Source organism: Sander lucioperca, chromosome 21 (genome assembly GCF_008315115.2).
Source record: "Sander lucioperca isolate FBNREF2018 chromosome 21, SLUC_FBN_1.2, whole genome shotgun sequence".
NCBI classification, from domain to species: Eukaryota; Metazoa; Chordata; class Actinopteri; order Perciformes; family Percidae; genus Sander; species Sander lucioperca.
Window position 1 is genome coordinate 2,315,118 of NC_050193.1, and position 17,500 is coordinate 2,332,617.

The 17,500-nt window shown below is 36.7% G+C and overlaps 1 protein-coding gene and 1 long non-coding RNA gene across 2 annotated transcripts in view; one reads left to right on the forward strand and one right to left on the reverse strand.

Annotated features, from left to right (window-relative positions):
* LOC116062299 (cephalotoxin-like protein) overlaps positions 1 to 17,500 on the reverse strand; it is a 1,100,540-nt gene that overhangs the window by 687,764 nt on the left and 395,276 nt on the right. The window lies entirely within an intron of this gene.
* LOC118494130 overlaps positions 10,273 to 17,500 on the forward strand; it is a 17,877-nt gene continuing 10,649 nt past the window's right edge. Inside the window, exon 1 of the long non-coding RNA XR_004896192.1 lies at positions 10,273 to 10,370. This is a non-coding gene — a long non-coding RNA (uncharacterized LOC118494130). The remainder of the gene's footprint in view (positions 10,371 to 17,500) is intronic.

Here is a 17,500-nt window from a genome sequence, read left to right on the forward strand (position 1 = left end):
GTCATTAATGTTTCATTTGTTTTTTAATATGCTTATCTATAATGTGTTAATATTATAATGTTCATACTTCATGAATGAAGGATTCCCCATTTCTAAAGTATTATATTAAAATGCAAATCATTGATTTAGAAGCTGTCAAGGGTTACAAGAATTATTATCATTATTTGGTTGAGATTATCTTTTTTATCAGTATTATGAATTGTGCTTATTTCTTTTTCATACATGTTACTTCTGTTCCGTACAGTAGTGTAGCTTGTGTAAACAATTACATTGAAAAGGTCTAGTCCTTTCTGATCTCAAATCAGCTTGGGTGATTGATTAAAAAAATAAATGATCTTACTGATGACCATTTCCATTGACGCATGCATTTAAACATATAATGACTTAGACATGTACTTACGGTTAGTGAGTGTGTTAATATAGGTTTTACGTGTAGGATAGTTGGAAAAAGAAAATGTTATCTAAACATTTACAAATGAGAAAAACCTTATGAAACTTAACTAAATCTTATCTATCAAACTTGTCATATTACTCCTGACACTGATACTGTCTTTTACTGAACTAATGTACAGTATGGACTCATGCAGGAGTGTTAGTGTCTCAGCACACTAGTCAACAGGGGACTTCTTTCATTTAATAGAGTCCAAGTGGGGACTAACCCTAACCATAACCCTTTTTTCAACTGCCCGACATACTTACACATTAGTATGTAATTCCCAATCAAAGTTATTAATGTTTCATTTGTTCTTTAATACGCTTATCTATAATATGTTAATATTATAATGTTCATACTTCATGAATGATGGATTCCCCATTTCTAAAGTATTATATCTATTACAAAGCAGGGATTTAGAAGCTGTCAAGGGTTACAAGAATTATTATCATTATTTGGTTGAGATTATCTTTTTTTTATCAGTATTATGAATTGTGCTTATTTCTTTTTCATACATGTTACTTCTGTTCCGTACAGTAGTGTAGCTTGTGTAAACAATTACATTGAAAAGGTCTAGTCCTTTCTGATCTCAAATCAGCTTGGGTGATTGATTAAAACAAAAAAAGAAATGATCTTACTGATGACCATTTCCATTGACGCATGCATTTGAACATATAATGACTTAGACATGTACTTAAAGTTAGTGAGTGTGTTAATATAGGTTTTAAGTGTAGGATAGTTGGAAAAAGAAAATGTTATCTAAACATTTACAAATGAGAAAAACCTTATGAAACTTAACTAAATCTTATCTATCAAACTTGTCATATTACTCCTGACACTGATACTGTCTTTTACTGAACTAATGTACAGTATGGACTCATGCAGGAGTGTTAGTGTCTCAGCACACTAGTCAACAGGGGACTTCTGTCATTTAATAGAGTCCAAGTGGGGACAACCTGTTTTAGCGCACAAACTTCAAACACCATTGCAAGATAAAGTTTTCTTTTTTCAACTGTCCGACATACTTATACATTAGTATGTAATTCCTAATCAAAGTCATTAATGTTTCATTTGTTCTTTAATACGCTTATCTATAATGTGTTAATAGTATAATGTTCATACTTCATGAATGATGGATTCCCCATTTCTAAAGTATTATATCAATTACAAACCAGGGATTTAGAAGCTGTCAAGGGTTACAAGAATTATTATCATTATTTGGTTGAGATTATCTTTTAGGATAGTTGAAAAAAGAAAACGTTATCTAAACATTTACAAACGAGAAAAACCTTATGAAACTTAACTAAATCTTATCTATCAAACTTGTCATATTACTCCTTGTGCTCATTTCTTTTTCATACATGCTACTTCATTTACAAATGAGATTGAAAGGCCTTATCCGTGTGGGGGAGGGTTACCAGTATCAGATGATGGTCGTTAGGCCTTTACACCTTGAGTTTTAGGGTTGCTAATGTGAAATAGCCAGATTGTCATACAACATTTAGACTAACATTCCCCTGTCCTGAAATGATGAAATTCAAGGACTTTATGAAGACGGTACATTGTGATTGTCAGACATATAACTATAAGAAATGTACAGAAAAAAAATAATCTGCAGTGATGTAACAGGCAAATTCTTCTTATAATTATAATCTCTGTTATACATTAACTGGTGAATAGATAAGGTATCTTTGAGGGCTGTCAAATAGTACAGCATTGTAAAATGGAGTTTGAATTAAGTAAAAGGCACACAACCAACAATTCAATTCAATTCAATTTTATTTAATAGTATCAAATCATAACAAGATTTATCTCGAGACACTTTACAGATAGAGTAAGTCTAGTTATAATTTCCAAAGCCCCAACAATTACAGTAATTCCTTTAAGAGCAAGCATTAGCAGTGGCTATTGCGACAGTGGTGAGGAAAAACTCCCTTTTAGGAAGAAACCTCGGCAGAACCAGACTCTAGATAGGCGGTGTCTGATGGGGCCGGTTGGGGGTGTGATGAACAGTGGCAGTCATAATAAAGATAATGGAACAGTGACTACAAGGTAGTCGTTGTAGTTCATGTCATAGCAGGGCACAGGAGGGTGTTGCGGGATGTAACTTGGCACAGCAGAGCATGGGTGGATGCAGTGGACGCAGCAGGATGTAGCAGGACGTGACCGGACATTGCAGCGTAGCTCTGCGAAGAAAAAACATAAGGACTCCGGGGAGTAAACTCCCCGGAACTAGGTTAGTAACATGTATTTCTGGGACAAGGATTCACACAAAAGGAAACAGATGAAAACAGAGATGAGAGAGCAGCTCAGTGTGTCATAGGAAGGAAGGAACTTCCCCGGCAGTCTAGAATTATAATAGCATAACTTTGGCTCCAGGAAAGCAGTGTGTGACAGCATTATGAAACGTTAAATCTCTGGTGATGGAGTCACCAATAATTACTGTGGTTGGGGGGAAGAGCGTACGAGGGGTGGGGGGGTGTGGATGGCCGGTGACAGGAGCAAAACAGTCAGTGTCGGTTACAGATGGACATGGAAAAGAAGAGCAAGATTGCTTACCGGTCGGTTGCGGAGATTGTTTTTGAGGAACGTTGTCATTAGGGCCGATCCAGGCAGTGTAGGCCACCGGATCATCTGGCTACCGCTTCTCTTACAAGCTTTAGCCGTGAGGCAGCGGTCCTCTTCTGTGACGACGGCTGGTCAGTCGGCTTTGAAGCGGGATGAGCCCGGCGAACCACATCGGCCGCTACTAGTTCCGATTCTGACAGGGCACTGAAACGGTTGGAGAGGCTGAGGGCAGGAGGCGATGGAGCCCTACTCGAGTCTTGATAAATTAGCGTGAGGCTAAATGCTTACTACATGTAAAAATGTATCTTTGGTTTTTCAAAAACACTATATTAATATAATAGAAACTAGGCTATAGAGCTGATGGGTAGGAGAGTGAAGGCAGCTGCCGACTTCCTCTTTCCCACCGACTGCTGTCGCTTGTGGATGACTTCGACGTTGTGGTGCGTTGAGGTGTGTTTTCCTACTGAATAGTGCAGTCTCCAATACAGGATCCTGACTATCCAGTACAACAACATTTTTTCCAACAGTTTTTTTGGTCTTAACGCCCTTGGCACACATTCTTTTTGATATATACTATTTTGCTGTGCACAAAGTATTTTATGGTTTTCCAGTCTCTTCCATTGTCCCTTAGAGTCTGATTTTCATTTAAGCATCTTTGACAGTCTACTTTTCCAGGGAGCTTCATTTCCTTCAGGAAGTCCTTGAAATGGTGTTCCACAATTTTTCTCTCAGACTGTGACCAGGGCCTTCTTGGTTTCTCTATACATAAAACAAAAGAGAGCAAGTGAATAAAGTGATGAATAGAAATGACTAACCATTTTAGTCAATAAATGTCAACAGTTCTCCATGTATACAATATTGTTTAGATTCATTGGAAAAACTCACCCTTTTGACGAGTTTTTTATGACCCCAGTTTTCTTCTTTGAGGTAGCAGCCCTGTGATCTGAATGTCCACCCTCTGAGTTTCCTGAAACCACATTGATGCAATTCAATGTTTACACATTCAATAGGTGATTGAATAATTGAAAGTCAGGCTGCATTTAGTGGACATATTTTTTTCTTGCCATTAAAACACTACATGCAGAAGAAAATCTTACCTTCTTGACTTGGTGTTGCAGTCTGCTCAGATTGGACTTCCTCTGCATCTGAGTCGCTCAGGTCCTGCTCAGCTGCAACACAATGTTTAAAATGAATACTTAAAGCGAAAAGGTATTTTTTTCTCCATTATAAGTTAAAGTATTTAAAAACAAGTAGAGGGATTCTTTAAATCATTTACTTACAGTTGATGTTGGGTGTTATTTCTTCCAGAGATTTTCCTTTGAATTTGCCTATTCCATCTTGCAGGGCAAATAGAAGTTTGCTCACTTTTGCCATTTGGAGGGTTTCTTCAGGGAGTCTGTAAAACTCCCTGTGGACCTCGATATTATGTCCCATGAAACTTGCCAGCTGGTCTAGTTCATTCGTTTGCAGGTTAAGGAGCTGTGAATCTTTGGCAACATGTTTTCTTAATTTTGTGGATGTGATGTTTTCTGGTTCTTTGGCTCCACAGGCTTTTGCATAATGCTTTAAACTGTCACATCCTCGAATGTTCTCCTGTGATCCATAACACGGACGGGCAAAAATGTAGGGATTGTTTGGGGGAATCCCAACCTCTTCCCTGGTTTTAATCAGGAGTTCCACAGACTCTTTTACATTTGTTGGGAACAGCACTGGTACTTTACGGCCCCTTTTGCCCCGTACCTCTACCCTGGTGAGTTTCTGACATAACTTTTTTTCAACAGGTGACAGACTCTCCAGAATGTCATCCTGCATACTCTGTTTGTTTCTCTGCAGATATGTGTTGACTTCCATTCTAGAAACTTCTCCTTCACGGCGACGATTGAATAAAATCAGCTGTGTCAGTGTGACTTTAGACAGCTCACTCCATGAGTTTTTTTCAGGTTTGTCAAAGAGAGCTTTTTTGTTGACTTTTTCAAGGTGTTTTAAATGATCCTGGAGCTTCTTGATGTCCTCTGATAGAGGCAGGATTTGGGGGCTGTTCCATTTTTTTTGATACAGTGTTTTCAGTGCATTGGATGACACATGTGTTGTCCATTCCAGTTCGATTAATTTAAGGAATTGCTCTGCTCTTCCCTTTAAGACAATGTCCTCTTGACGTAGAGCTTCTCCTTGCAAAATATATGACACCTTCACAAGGGAATGGCGCAATTTGAGTGCAGTTGAGGGAACTAAGAATCGGTTTGTTGAGTGATCAAACCCAGTCATCTGTTTTACAGCCTCAAGTACTGTGTTGAACTTCCCTGGGTTGATCAAATCCTTCAAAAAGACAATGTCTTTGTCGATTTTCCTTGCCACAATAAGAAGCCTTGCCAGTTCTCTCATCTTATTCCTGATGTCTGCCTGATGTCGTCCAACCTCTCCATTTTTGAGGAACATTCTCTCTCCCAGTGAAGTGATAAGCATGTCAGACTTCACTACTTGAGCTACAGTGTCGTATGTCATGTCTTCAAGAACTTTCTTAAGTCCACTGGAAAATGTATTGTCCGTGGGCAGCATCAAGGAACAACTTGCCTGAACCCTTCTTTTTACTGGTCCATCCTTGTTGACTTGTTGTTTGCAACGCTTTTGATGCCTCCAGAGGTCTGTTTTGACATACATAGCAAAGCAAAACTTGCAAGGCAGATAGTCTGTTGCTGTTGATGGAAAGGTTGCTTGTCTTTTTGGTATGATTTGTCCTTTCCCAGAGGACAGGACAGAACAGTTATGGTGGTAGTTTCCCATGTTTCTTATTTGGCTGAAAGCAAGATTTTGCTTGTGTGTTCCTTTTTTCATTGAAATTGCCTTAGCCACTTCAATTTTGGCAGAATGCTTCTGCTTCAGATGTCTTGTGATTTTAGCATAAGGCTTCTCACAGTAAAGGCAGTAGTTCTTCTTGTCATAGATTCTCTGATGTTCTGAGTTTGAGGACATTTTCACTTTGATATTGTCTGTCATTGCCATTTTTGAAGGTGGTTTTCCTTGGATTATTTCCTTTTCTGCTGCTACTTCTGCCTGTTTTTCTTCTTTTTCATCATCTGACATGTCCAGGGAAAGGGAATGTTGATGCTCAGTGGTCTGAAATAAAGAAACACAACCTAATTATTAATTTGCAAATAAAAGTGAAATACATTTCTACCTTAGTAGAGTAGTACTTTTGCTTACAGTTATCGTATGCATTTTTCACCACCTTCGGTTATGTAATAAAACCCTAATTACCATTTCACACAAAGATGATTCCTCTTCAGTGGGAGATGATTCAGCTTCTGCTTGTTGTTCATCTTCTTCTTCTTCATCATCATCATCTGACATGTCCAGGTAAAGGGAATGTTCTTGCTTAGTGGTCTGAAATAAAGAAACATAACCTGGTTATTAATTTGCACATAAAAGTGAAATATATTTCTACCTTAAGTACTTTTTGCTTACAGTTATCGTATGCATTTTTCACCACCTGTGGTTATGTAATAAAACCCTAATTACCATTTCACACAAAGATGATTCCTCTTCAGTGGGAGATGATTCTTCTTCTGCTTGTTCTTCTTCTTCATCTTCTTCCTCATCATCCATTTCATCTGGTGTTTGGGGACAGCAATTTGCTGTAGGGGTTCTGTCCTGTAACAAAAAAAGAAGAAAAACAGTGCAGCAATTAACACACCAAGTGCTTGATTTGAGTCATTTTTTGACATGCTGAACGCATGTCAAAAAATGACTCAAATCAAGCACTTGGTGTGTTAATGGTGCTGCAATGCCTCATTCTATTTATCACCATTTTAATGTATTTTCAATTCTTTGAGTATTCCAGATATCCTTTAAAAGTAGGTCAAAACAAGCAGGTGTCAAATATTATACAATGGAAAATAGGGGTGGGCAATATGGATATAATCTTGTAATATACAACTATTTCTGGAAATTCCATAATGGTAAACCTTTATTCATCCACAATGACATACAAGATATTCTATTTGAATTAGATATAGGGTATAGATTTCCTCTGTGCATTGTTCATTTTTTTTGATGTTATGTTAGTGCACAATATTGAGAATACTTACTTTATTTCTATTCTCATTGCCAGATATGTTTGCGGGTCCAGTATGATCAGGCTGATGTGTGAAACCTGTAAATACATTAGAATAACATGCATCATTTCCATAGAAGTGATTTGAGTATAACACTTTTCCAATCCATAAAACTTTATATTAACTTGAAATAAATATGTAACCGAAGAGTGTTATTCTTGGCACTTACATGTGAGAGCCGCAAGGCATTCTCCAATGTTGGGACGTTCTTCAAAAGATCTACTCAGCATTCTGGTAATAATATCAGTTTGAGTCGTCCATCTTTCTTCACATTGAAGAGTGAAGTTGCCTGTTCTGATATTTTGAGATAGCCCAACTGGATCATTGGAGTATGGTGTCATAGTTTGATAGGGATGTTGCCCATCGGTCAGGATGTAATGCACCAAGCACCCAGCTACCTAAAATGTAATGGATCATTTAAAATAATGTTCACTCACAGTCACTAAAAATCTAATTGTGGGAACCCACTGTTCATTACCTAACTAGCAAAACTGTACAGAATCAAAAAATATTTGAGAAATTCAAACTCATAGTAGTAATGTACTAAAATACAATAATAATGTACATTTAAATAAACACTTTCAAGCTCAACTTACTTGGATATCGGATTCCTTTCTGTACTTGTATGTTAGGCCTCCAACATCCTCATAACTGGACCAAGAAAAAGATCCAGCCATTTGAGAAAACAAAGTGGTTTGTGCAAAATCCAATTTTCTGCTTGCTCCAAAGTCGGCGATGTACAGTTTATTGTTCATATCTGTAGAATAAGTCAAAAATGCTTCTTAATCATACATATCAATTACAACAACATCCACACAATTACATGAACACTATTAAAATGCATATTACAGGCTGTTTCATGCATAGTTTCTTACCAAACAAAATGTTTTCAGGCTTCAGGTCTCTATGCAAAATCCCATGTGAGTGAAGTTCCTTAAGTCCCAGCAATAACTCATGGCATATACCCAGCCTTCAGTGCTCAGTCAAGCTTTGTCTCTCAGGAAAATCCTTGTTTTCAATCAGTTCGCTCAGACTGTATTCACAGAGAGGGGTGACGAAATAGGCAAAGTAGGTGTCTTCCAACACGGCAAGTGGTTGCAAAAGATGCTCTGCTTGTAAAGTTGAACTGTCTGAACACAAGTAATGAGCCATTTCCAACTCTTTTTGGGAAATATGCTTGGCAACTCGTTTCACTGCCACGAGGCAGTTGTGAAAAAGTCCTGGGAAAATCTCTGCGGCATTGCATCCATTTGCGATCTTCATGTTTATGTTGAAAACAAGGTCATCAATCTTCATAATGCCCAGTTTGCAGTCAAGATTTTCAAATGACTTCTTCCATCGGGATTCCTTAAATGCAAACAATCTATTAGATTATATACGTAAATACAAAATGAAACATACAAAACATGAGGAAGTATAAAAAACTGGAAAAACACTATAGTGATACAAATAAAAGAAGAAAACCCCATATATATTTACCTTTTTTTCCATGTTGTTGTCGCAAGAGGAACCAGTGGTATTCTAAAACAAATGACATTTACAACATGAAATTAATTAATTCAAACTTGTACCATAGACTGTATTTAAAATAAAACTACCCTTGACTGATGGTTAGATTAGTAATCCCATAATCCTTTGAGTGTACAGGCAGGCATGCCTAACATCTTTTCTCTCTGTTTCTATTGTTTATTGTATTTTATGATATTTATTGCCAACGTTAGGGGTAAACACTTTTTCTTCAAGGGTGGACTTTACATTCTTACATTCTCTCTACCTACTTTCATCCCCACCCTTATTTTATGCACCACCATATCAGGGCCACTCTACATTTTGAGTTTTAACAATACCTTTAAAAGCAAAGCATATTTACAATATTGGTTGATGAAAGAAGTCCTTACTACTTGATGAAATCCCTGAGATTAGTTTCATGTAACAAAATGTGAAAATATAAATATACATACATGTCGCCATGGACAGTTAGGGTCTCCGTAGTCGTACAAAATTTCTTCGCCGGCGTTTATTTTTGTGATTGCAAATGCACACAGATGTGGGCTTTTCTGTTCATCCAGTATCTGTTGGTCACATAAGCACAGGCACAAAAATCAGAATTATAATCAGTTATTCTATTTCACATTAGTAATGTAAAATACAACAGTAGTTTCAGCAATATATGTATGTTGTGATTAAAACAAATAATGAAAAAAATGCTGGCAGAGTGACTTTTGACTGTTACTTACTATTTTAATTTTGCTATTTGGCTTTATATGGTCATCATTTATGAATCGTCCAAGTCTTGCTGTAGTCTTACTGCCATCAACACTGCATACAAAAAATAAGGAAATACATTTTACAGATTAGAAATATTATTAAACAGTTAAATTATAGTAAGAACATTCATTCAACGGTTCTTACCAGAAAGTCTGTTCCTGAAAGGAACTCTCTGAGTACTCTTTGAACAGGGCCTCTCCTTCCAAGCCAGTGATATGTCTTCCAACATACTCAAGCAAGAAATCTCCCTGCTCAATGTTTATGGCGGCGATTACTCCATGACCTGAAAAATAGATCATGAAACTGAATAAGTCAATTATATTTATTTATTAATTACATTAAACATAACAACTGCAACTGTCACAGCATTGAACAACAAAAACTATCAACAATTATAGCACTGATGATGATGATATGCATTGTCACTTTAAGGGTTTACAGAAAGTGAAAATGCTTAATATATAATTGCACATAACTCATTCTGTCCTGCTTAAAATGACTTTCCTGCTGTTAGTTCAAATGAGAAGATTAGTACCAAATACCAAAAACCTTGTGCCTGCATGTAGTATTGAAAAGAGAATTGTATATTGTAATGTATTAACATACCTTTCTCCTCATTGATGAGTTTTTTCTGAAATATGTCTTTATCTTTCCCAGAAGCAATGAAGTGCAAGGCGTCCTTTTCAGGGCAAACCCTTTTTGGTCTCATTTTTCTGTGAAATATTTAAGGGGAAAAACACGATTAACTATATGACCTATAACAAGACAATGTAAAGTGATAGTTTATACAGTAAGTGATGAAAGGCATGATAACTTGAATGACTTTATAAAAGGATATTCAGCTATCAGTATTTTTACAACATAGTTTTCCCAACAGACTGACTTGATTTATCCATGCAAGAAGAATTTGTAAAAATTTGGAACTTACCTCTCACTTTATCTGCACAGTTTTTTTTAAAGGAAGAGGTGAAATGCGCCTGAATCCGTAGGTACAAAATAGGTGGAAGATTGTTGTAGATGAAGTGGAAAAGAGCAATGAAACAAGTAGAACAATCTCAAGGTGTTGTCCTCCAAACCCTTGCAAAGTGGTCAACGAAAGCCAAAGGTAGAAAAGAACCTTGAACAGGCTAGAATATATATACAATCCTGGCCGAGATGTTTCTTTTCATTGGTTGGCAAATGCATGACCCGCCATACTTTGCCTCTGATTGGCTTACCATGGTACCCCACCAGCTAACTGGACAGTGATTTTACTAAGTGCTTACAGCTATTGTTGTGGAAAAAGGGTGAGCCCAGGTACATCTGGCTTAACATATGTTAATCACAGTTCAATAACATGAATGGTGATTCAATGCAGGTGGACCAGACAGATATTCTTCTTCATTTCACTAAGGTTTACAAGCAGTGGAATTCTCACTTAGGAAAAATGAGGAAAGAAAAATAGGTGCACACAAACACATACACACAGAGACACACACACAAACACACAGAGACACACACACACACACACACACACACACACATATAAACACACACAGACACAGACACACACACACACACACACACACACACACACACACACACACACACACACACACACACACACAGTCACACACACACACACACACACACACACACACACACAGTCACACACACACACACACACACACACACACACACACACACACACACACACACACACACACACAAACACACAGAGACACACACACACAGACACACACACACACATTTTAGGAGGAAGCCCCTGATCTCTGAGCCTGACAGGACAGAAGCAGTCATTTTAAAGGAAGCTGATTGGCCACACCTTCTGACAGGTGGAGCTGAGGACACAGAGGTTTACCATGTAGGGACAACTCTCTGATACACCGCTGATAACAGCTCATTTGGTTTAAACAAACGGTCTAAACAGGAGTTCACAAGTGTGCATTTCAGCCCTGAGACTTTCTCTTACATACACATACACACACACACACACACACACACACACACACACACACACACATACACACACACACACACACAGACACACACACACACACACACAGACACAGACACACACATATACACACATACACACACAGACACACACAGACACACACATATACACACACACACACACACACACACACACACACACAGACACACACAAAAACATACACACACATTTTAATCATTTATTTATGTCCACATAAAGAAAAACAGTACAGGGACACAAATAATACAGATGCAATACAATACATACACAAACTCATGGACCAGTGACACGCAGCAGGTCTTCACTATATCACTTAACAAGCATAATACTCACTTCTTAAGGGTACTAGTAGCATAATACTCACTTCTTAAGGGTACTAGTAGCATAATACTCACTTCTTAAGGATATAAGTAGCATAATACTCACTTCTTAAGGATATAAGTAGCATAATACTCACTTCTTAAGGGTACTAGTAGCATAATACTCACTTCTTAAGGATATAAGTAGCACAATACTCACTTCTTAAGGATATAAGTAGCACAATACTCAGTTCTAAAGGGTATAAGTAGCACAATACTCACTTCTTAAGGATATGTAGCATAATACTCACTTCTTAAGGATATGTAGCATAATACTCACTTCTTAAGGATATAAGTAGCATAATACTCACTTCTTAAGGATATAAGTAGCACAATACTCACTTCTTAAGGATATAAGTAGCACAATACTCACTTCTTAAGGACATAAGTAGCACAATTCTCAGTTCTAAAGGGTATAAGTAGCATAATACTCACTTCTTAAGGATATAAGTAGCATAATACTCACTTCTTAAGGACATAAGTAGCACAATACTCACTTCTTAAGGATATAAGTAGCACAATACTCACTTCTTAAGGACAGAAGTAGCACAATACTCACTTCTTAAGGATATAAGTAGCACAATACTCACTTCTTAAGGATATAAGTAGCACAATACTCACTTCTTAAGGACATAAGTAGCACAATACTCACTTCTTAAGGACATAAGTAGCACAATTCTCAGTTCTAAAGGGTATAAGTAGCATAATACTCACTTCATAAGGGTATTAGTAGCACAATACTCACTTCTTAAGGGTATAAGTAGCACAATACTCACTTATTAAGGGTATAAGTAGCATAATACTCACTTCTTAAGGATATAAGTAGCACAATACTCAGTTCTAAAGGGTATAAGTAGCATAATACTCACTTCTTAAAGATATAAGTAGCATAATACTCACTTCTTAAGGGTATAAGTAGCACAATACTCACTTATTAAGGGTATAAGTAGCATAATACTCACTTCTTAAGGATATAAGTAGCACAATACTCAGTTCTAAAGGGTATAAGTAGCATAATACTCACTTCTTAAAGATATAAGTAGCATAATACTCAGTTCTAAAGGGTATAAGTAGCACAATACTCACTTCTTAAGGACATAAGTAGCACAATACTCACTTCTTAAGGATATAAGTAGCACAATACTCACTTCTTAAGGATATAAGTAGCACAATACTCAGTTCTAAAGGATATAAGCAGCACAATACTCACTTCTTAAGGACATAAGTAGCACAATACTCACTTCTTAAGGATATAAGTAGCACAATACTCACTTCTTAAGGATATACGTAGCACAATACTCACTCCTTAAGGATATAATTAGCATAATACTCACTTCTTAAGGATATAAGTAGCACAATACTCAGTTCTAAAGGGTATAAGTAGCACAATACTCACTTCTTAAGGATATAAGTAGCATAATACTCACTTCTTAAGGATATAAGTAGCACAATACTCACTTCTTAAGGATATAAGTAGCATAATACTCACTTCTTAAGGATATAAGTAGCACAATACTCACTTCTTAAGGATATAAGTAGCATAATACTCACTTCTTAAGGATATAAGTAGCACAATACTCACTTCTTAAGGATATAAGTAGCACAATACTCACTTCTTAAGGACATAAGTAGCACAATACTCACTTCTTAAGGATATAAGTAGCACAATACTCAGTTCTAAAGGGTATAAGTAGCACAATACTCACTTCTTAAGGATATAAGTAGCACAATACTCACTTCTTAAGGATATAAGTAGCACAATACTCACTTCTTAAGGATATACGTAGCACAATACTCACTCCTTAAGGATATAATTAGCATAATACTCACTTCTTAAGGATATAAGTAGCACAATACTCAGTTCTAAAGGGTATAAGTAGCACAATACTCACTTCTTAAGGATATAAGTAGCATAATACTCACTTCTTAAGGGTATAAGTAGCACAATACTCACTTCTTAAGGATATAAGTAGCACAATACTCAGTTCTAAAGGGTATAAGTAGCACAATACTCACTTCTTAAGGACATAAGTAGCATAATACTCACTTCTTAAGGATATAAGTAGCATAATACTCACTTCTTAAGGATATAAGTAGCACAATACTCAGTTATAAAGGGTATAAGTAGCACAATACTCACTTCTTAAGGATATAAGTAGCATAATACTCACTTCTTAAGGATATAAGTAGCATAATACTCACTTCTTAAGGATATAAGTAGCACAATACTCAGTTCTAACGGGTATAAGTAGCACAATACTCAGTTCTAAAGGCTATAAGTAGCACAATACTCAGTTCTAAAGGGTATAAGTAGCATAATACTCACTTCTTAAGGGTATAAGTAGCATAATACTCACTTCTTAAGGATATAAGTAGCGTTATACTCACTTCTTAAGGATATAAGTAGCACAATACTCACTTCTTAAGGATATAAGTAGCATAATACTCACTTCTTAAGGATATAAGTAGCACAATACTCAGTTCTAAAGGGTATAAGTAGCATAATACTCAGTTCTTAAGGATATAAGTAGCACAATACTCAGTTCTAAAGGGTATAAGTAGCACAATACTCACTTCTTAAGGATATAAGTAGCATAATCCTCACTTCTTAAGCATATAAGTAGCATAATACTCACTTCTTAAGGATATAAGTAGCACAATACTCAGTTCTAAAGGGTATAAGTAGCACAATACTCAGTTCTAAAGGGTATAAGTAGCACAATACTCAGTTCTAAAGGGTATAAGTAGCATAATACTCACTTCTTAAGGATATAAGTAGCACAATACTCAGTTCTAAAGGGTATAAGTAGCACAATACTCAGTTCTAAAGGGTATAAGTAGCACAATACTCACTTCTTAAGGATATAAGTAGCATAATACTCACTTCTTAAGGATATAAGTAGCATAATACTCAGTTCTAAAGGGTATAAGTAGCACAATACTCACTTCTTAAAGATATAAGTAGCACAATACTCACTTCTTAAGGATATAAGTAGCATAATACTCACTTCTTAAGGATATAAGTAGCACAATACTCAGTTCTAAAGGGTATAAGTAGCATAATACTCACTTCTTAAGGATATAAGTAGCATAATACTCAGTTCTAAAGGGTATAAGTAGCACAATACTCACTTCTTAAGGATATAAGTAGCACAATACTCAGTTCTAAAGGGTATAAGTAGCACAATACTCACTTCTTAAGGACATAAGTAGCATAATACTCACTTCTTAAGGATATAAGTAGCATAATACTCACTTCTTAAGGATATAAGTAGCACAATACTCAGTTATAAAGGGTATAAGTAGCACAATACTCACTTCTTAAGGATATAAGTAGCATAATACTCACTTCTTAAGGATATAAGTAGCATAATACTCACTTCTTAAGGATATAAGTAGCACAATACTCAGTTCTAACGGGTATAAGTAGCACAATACTCAGTTCTAAAGGCTATAAGTAGCACAATACTCAGTTCTAAAGGGTATAAGTAGCATAATACTCACTTCTTAAGGGTATAAGTAGCATAATACTCACTTCTTAAGGATATAAGTAGCGTTATACTCACTTCTTAAGGATATAAGTAGCACAATACTCACTTCTTAAGGATATAAGTAGCATAATACTCACTTCTTAAGGATATAAGTAGCACAATACTCAGTTCTAAAGGGTATAAGTAGCATAATACTCAGTTCTTAAGGATATAAGTAGCACAATACTCAGTTCTAAAGGGTATAAGTAGCACAATACTCACTTCTTAAGGATATAAGTAGCATAATCCTCACTTCTTAAGCATATAAGTAGCATAATACTCACTTCTTAAGGATATAAGTAGCACAATACTCAGTTCTAAAGGGTATAAGTAGCACAATACTCAGTTCTAAAGGGTATAAGTAGCACAATACTCAGTTCTAAAGGGTATAAGTAGCATAATACTCACTTCTTAAGGATATAAGTAGCACAATACTCAGTTCTAAAGGGTATAAGTAGCACAATACTCAGTTCTAAAGGGTATAAGTAGCACAATACTCACTTCTTAAGGATATAAGTAGCATAATACTCACTTCTTAAGGATATAAGTAGCATAATACTCAGTTCTAAAGGGTATAAGTAGCACAATACTCACTTCTTAAAGATATAAGTAGCACAATACTCACTTCTTAAGGATATAAGTAGCATAATACTCACTTCTTAAGGATATAAGTAGCACAATACTCAGTTCTAAAGGGTATAAGTAGCATAATACTCACTTCTTAAGGATATAAGTAGCATAATACTCAGTTCTAAAGGGTATAAGTAGCACAATACTCACTTCTTAAGGATATAAGTAGCACAATACTCAGTTCTAAAGGGTATAAGTAGCACAATACTCACTTCTTAAGGACATAAGTAGCATAATACTCACTTCTTAAGGATATAAGTAGCATAATACTCACTTCTTAAGGATATAAGTAGCACAATACTCAGTTATAAAGGGTATAAGTAGCACAATACTCACTTCTTAAGGATATAAGTAGCATAATACTCACTTCTTAAGGATATAAGTAGCATAATACTCAGTTCTAAAGGGTATAAGTAGCACAATACTCACTTCTTAAGGATATAAGTAGCATAATACTCACTTCTTAATGATATAAGTAGCACAATACTCAGTTCTAAAGGGTATAAGTAGCACAATACTCACTTCTTAAGGGTATAAGTAGCAGCGTCTCCGCCATATGTGGCGGCTGCCAGTAATAGCAGATATGGCACAGTACTTAGCGAGTTGTTTAGCCTCTTTTTGGCCATCCCAAGTTCTTGCTGCCCTCTTACTACCAACCTGTGTGTGTTTCCTAGGCTACCAAATATGAAAACTAGTAGTGTGCACCTTTAGCCCAGCTCTGAGATGGTGTTTAGGAGTGGTTGGTATTTAACTACCTTGGTGTAGAAAGACTCCCCCATGCTGGAATCAACGCTGCAGCCTACCTCCAAAATGTGCACCTCACTGGACTCCTCATTGATAATAACAACATCTGGTGTAAGAAAGTACTAGAGGTACTACTGCAGGGCTGAAACATGGATGGTTTTACCTGAGAATGTTTGTACATTCTTACTGAGAGAGGGAAATGGTTTGAGATGTCGTTCACTATGAGGTCTACTATTCTGTCATGACGTGCTATGTACATTCCTTTGTAGGCATAGCAGCCATTTAGGATGTGTGACAGTGTTTCAGTGATCTATTCTGAGGTGTGATGCAGGCCATGAGGGAAACCAGATAGAGAGGTTGAGTCTGGTAGGGAGGACTTGTAATCTGCCTTGTACTGTGAATGTGAAAATGTCCTCATTGAGTGCAGTGTTCTTGAGGACTGAGTGAGACACAGAGTGATCAGCAAAAGGAAGACATGCAAGTTTCCCCTGGAGATTCAGTCCGGTCCAGTGTTGTTGTTGTTGATGTTGGTGTAAATCCATAAGAGTTCGCCGGGCACCTGCAGGTGTTAGCAGGTGACTGTGACCACCATATGTGGCTGTTGCCTTGACGAAGGTGAGAGGGTCAGTTATAATATACTCTGAGACGATCACAGTCCCAGAGTCAGACCCACCCACTCCAGTGACACTCCTTTTCAGATACAGAGGTCATTCAGATCTGGCCAGTCCGATCAAGTTCTCCACTGTTTTTTCTTTTGAATTCTAGGAAGTGGGGATCCGAATCCCTGGCCAATGGGACCTTGCGTCTTCTTAGGTGCAGGAACAGGGAGGATCGAGCCAGCTCCCTAACATCTTTGTCGT